We start from the raw sequence: 5,313 nt of genomic DNA, 5'->3' as shown, positions 1-5,313 counted from the left end.
GCAATCTCACCATAGTTACCCAAACAACATTTCAATTGTTGACTAAAACATAAGAAAATGGGTAATGCAGTTCAGTGCATCACCTTACGCTACATGAATAAAATTCACTGTACAAACAATCCACAACTAAATTATTCTAATTTTCTAAAAAAATCCAATATTAAACTCGTCATGGTTTGAGAAATCCACAACTAAACTCATGATATATCTTTTAATAATTTCAATCTCACCATAATTACCCAAACAACATTTCAATTGTTAACTAACCATTTAAAGCTGAAAAAAACATTTTCAACAATGTTGATTACAATAAACATAAAATTACTCTCTCAATTCCCTATATTCCCACCAAATAAAGTACCTAATATACAAGCTTTAAAGGTCGATTGTTTGAAGCTCATAAAACTCTTTCAGTAGCTTGAGATAAGTTGTCTATCCTATTTATTTTAACTAGAATATTTTATATCCAACATCAGCTTCACCAAATTTATTTCATCTTGGACTTTTCTAAGTGATCTTGTATTATTCTAAATAATCTTCGACTTTTTTAAGTATGTTTTATCAAGTCTTGTGATTTATCATATGGGCTCAACTTGTACCACAAACCATTATGTACTAATTATGGGGATAGTAGTGTTTTTACGTACTTGTAAGTTAGTTTTTTTTTTTTAAGAAAATTATAGTTTTATTAAGAGGATAATGTGCTTCAGCATACTCAAACCTACGTCCTACTACATTGGTAACAATGCTGATGCCAATTGAGCTAAGACTCAATCGGCATGAATTGTAGACTTTTAACTCAACCTTTTCAACCAATGTCTCTTTTTTTTTTTTTTGAACATTAATTTCATTATATGTTTGATCACATTTGCTCTTTTTAATACAATGTTTAGAACTACTCATACCCCTTTCTCAACCCTTAAATAGAGGATAATGCGCTTCAGCGTACTCAAACCTACGTCCTATTTGATTTTTAATGGACAACTTTTATAAATATATTATTTACATAAGGAACATGAGTGTACCATAAAACTAGTAGATATTTAAGTTTATTAAAAAAAGATATTATATAAAAATATTAAAAGAGATAAACATCTCTATAATAATATTTATTAAATGCTTAAAATTTTAATTCTATTTGAATTAGTGGTAACTCATGACACCATCTCAACTAGAAATTTATTATCATATATTTATATATTACAAGATTTCATACTTCTTTTTTTTCCATGCGATTTATTCATAATTTAACTTTTTTTTGAATTTTGTGATTAGTTAAATAATAATAATTATTAGTGCATAAAAGAATAGTTATCGTTCTACCAAAAAAAAACATGAATTTCAAATAAAGTAGAATGAAATTATCTAATTTTAATAACTTGATTATTTTTGTTACCATAAAAATCAAAGTTAAAACGACACCGTTAATCCACTACCACAAAAGAAAAAATTAGGAAGCTAATAATTACAAGAAAACTTAAAATCCAATTATTTATTTGTTTTACTTTTAATCTTGATATTATTAGAATTATTATCGGTGCAAAAATTATTTTAACAAATTATTTTTATTTTATTTTTTAGTTTAAACTTTTTAATAAGAATTCCATAATCTTTTGGGGAAATATATTTTAATCTCTTCAGAGTTTTAACAATAATCATAGCAAATTTTAATCACGATTCTTTTATAAAAACACAAATAGGTATTTTGGATCATTTTATAATCCTCCTTCAACTACTATTTACCACATATATTCAAATTATTTCAATTCTTATAAATGAATAATTTCCTAAGAATTTCAATATGCTTCTAGCATCCTAAATCCTTCAAGGATTTTAATATAAACTTTACTATATAGTAGTTCATAAAAATAGCGGTTCATAAAACCATTAGACGTAAGTTAAATCTTTTATGAATTATCAAAATAATATATCTAAAGGTTATTGCATTCACCACAAAAGAATATTTTATCTTTTATAATCAATACCGGACTTAGTGAAAAACTTCATATTTTTATTTCGTTTTTCCAAAACTACTTCATTTGCACCCTCACTGGCTTTATACCTTTAGATATTTGGACTACTGGTACAAAAAATCCATGAATTTAATTGTACTTGAGTTGCGTCTTTCTATTTTGATAAATTTATTTCATATCTATATTTCTCAATAGGTTTATTCAAGATCCTCCTTTTATTTCATTATTTCAATTATAATATTGCATGCAAAATCATTGTCGACCACTTTTATTATTCGATTCCACATTTTCTCGAATTGACATAACTTATCGAGATCTCTTAGTTTCATTATTTTAATCTTCAGTTTCAGGTACCTAAATCTCTTTTAGAGTTTTACTTGTTTGTTATGTCTTGGGTTTCTTCTGGAGCACCCGTCTCCACTATATGACCATCTAGAAGAATTTTCATCTTTGGAACTGATCAATCTATTATTTATTCTAACTGATTGTCCTACTGGGACTTTAATTCAAATTAAAATATTAGATGGTATATAACAATTAGTTATTCTCATTAAGTTTGTAAATACATCTGATAGTTAACTTGTAATGAGTTATCCTTGTTGAACTTCTACTTCGAATTACTCTCCTCTAACTCATTACAAGTTATTATTTCTCTCCCCCTAATGTCGGAAAAACTATCAAATCAAAACTGTAATCACAAATCATGTCATAATTAAATATTCAATACATTCAAAACATCTAATAGTACAAAGAAACTTGTAATTAATATATATTCCCAACTTTCTTTGAGGATTCACTCATCTTTGTGCGTTGTGATGGAGCAATTGGAACATATGCGCACATACAAAAATTCAAAGATAAGAAATATTTAGCTCATGGTCAAAAACCGATTGTAATGGGGAGTATTTATAACTTATTGGCTTGATGCGTACAACAGGTAAATCAACATAATCTCATGCTGAAATAAGAAGTTTAGTTCTCATAAATAATGGTTTAGACATTAATTAGAGGCGTTCAATTAATAATTTCTCTAAACCATTATGCGCATAAATAACAAACTTTTACAAAAGTTTTTCAAACTCAATCAATAAAAGACTAAGATATAAACTCATCAGTATTAGCAAGATGAATTATCTTTATTGCATGGTCTGAAATTAATTATTTAAACAAGCAATCTTGCAAATGACAGGTTGCAAGTTGATAATACATACGTGATTATTTCGTAGATGCATCTACCAAAATCATATATTATCAAAATCATCCACATGGTGGATGAATGGGACCATATTCATTTCAGAAATGCAAGATATTAAATCTCAACTTTAGCTAGTGAGTTTCTAACAATCAATTTTCATTGATAACAAGCAACAAATGAGAATTCTTTAAATTAAAGAATCTTCCAGTTCTTTAATGAATATTCATGTGGATTCTCAATTAATTTCTGCATCATATATGATCCAGGATGGTCTAACTGGTCATGCCAAGTAGTAAATGTATTTGTATCAACAAACTTCTGGTTTACTTTAACACGCATTTCAATTGTACTAAATTGATAATTTTACTATCATTCTTTTTATTTTGTATCCACATATAAGTACTATTGTGACATTTACTACCGGAAATGTCTAAATCAATGTGAAGTCTATAATGCCATTAAGTCAATAAATATAATTTCCAAATAATTATATGCAATATTCGCTTCAAGGAAAATGTCAAAATCTTCAAATGCAGGGAATTTGGTCTACTGGTATGATTCTTGCTTTAGATGCGAGAAGTCCCGAGTTCGATTCAAAATACCTTTAAAACTCTTATTAGTTTTGCATAATCAGTTAACTACCAAGAATAATTGCCTAGGTCATGTATAGAAACAAGCCTATATTAAATATATCAATAAACATCACATCTCAAACATAAAAATATGGCATACTGAAGAACTAGCAATTTTTTCATAACTATCATCATAAACATGCATGAAATTTAATTCAAAATTCAACTATTCAAGCTCATTGAACTTTTCATTTACAATTGCTCATGTCATTTCTCTAATAATTAACAAATTGAATAATATAAAACATATGAACTACTACATTTAACAATTCTTTGAAGTAAACCAAATCAATAACCATAAAATTCATTGGTTTGTTAACATAAATTGACATACTAGATATGCTTCAATCAAATATATTATTTAATTATAAAACCTACTATAGCAATATAAATAAATCAGTTAATATTCATTTTCATGAACAAATGAGATGCTTAAAACAATATGTAGCACATGTAATCAAAACTTAAAAGAAGACCATCTAAAATATTTAAATCATATATCAAGTTGATTTAATATTTAAAGACGATCTTTTTTGTTCTACGTTGAGTCTTAACGATAACAAGTAAACAAATTAAACTTCAGTAGTAGAGTTTGAATACAACCAAAATCTATTAATAGCAAACTTTGATAGTGGGTCTTATTTTTCAAGTGTACAATAGGTACATAACCAATAACTCTTCATAAATAAATTGTCTCTCTTTTTTAAAAAGTTCTAGGAAATTCTTGTTATTTTCTTGCTTTCTTCATTTTTCCACTTTTGGTGGGGAGAAAATTTATTACGACAACCCCCCATGACTATTATTATAGTCCAATTTACTACATCTACGTCAAAGATTATGTCTTTCGAATTTATTACATATTGTTACATTCTTTTTAGGGAATGGTTAGATTTTGTGGTTAAAAACTTTTGTTCAATCATAAGTAAAATTCTTTTTCATGACATTGCAACCGTAGGAGCACATTTGAATTATGAAAAATCGAATAATCTCTCTCTTGCAAGGTTCTCATCAATAATATTTTTCCATGTAATTTTAATTGAGAACTTATTCTGAATATTATAGAGTTATACTCATAGTTTAAATTTTTTTTGCAACTTCGTATATCCAACCATAACGAGTTTTAAATAGAATTATCATATTCTATTGCTCATAAATAGATCTTTCACAATCAAATATTTTGCTTTCAACCCTTAATGGGGATGATGACAAAAGAAGATCACAAAGATAATCACAATCAATTCTATTTAATAACAAGAGTAATTAATAACTCGATCTCCCTTTTTTCATCCTTTCAAAATAGATATTTATATTCATTCACAATCTCAATATGATATCCATTATAAATATACTTTAAAACCAATGGATTAACCATCACAAGATATTAATATATTAGCTCTTCCGGAACATTCGACTAATTTTGTACTACCAAATATTGGAATAATATTGATTTATATTTTTTTATGCTCACTTGAGGAATGCAATAGATATTGATTCTTTATTTCATAATCACAAT

Source organism: Gossypium raimondii, chromosome 9 (assembly GCF_025698545.1).
Source record: "Gossypium raimondii isolate GPD5lz chromosome 9, ASM2569854v1, whole genome shotgun sequence".
In the NCBI taxonomy this organism is placed as follows: domain Eukaryota; kingdom Viridiplantae; phylum Streptophyta; class Magnoliopsida; order Malvales; family Malvaceae; genus Gossypium; species Gossypium raimondii.
The sequence above is the reverse complement of the archived record's forward strand: the minus strand, read 5'-3'. Positions refer to the sequence as shown.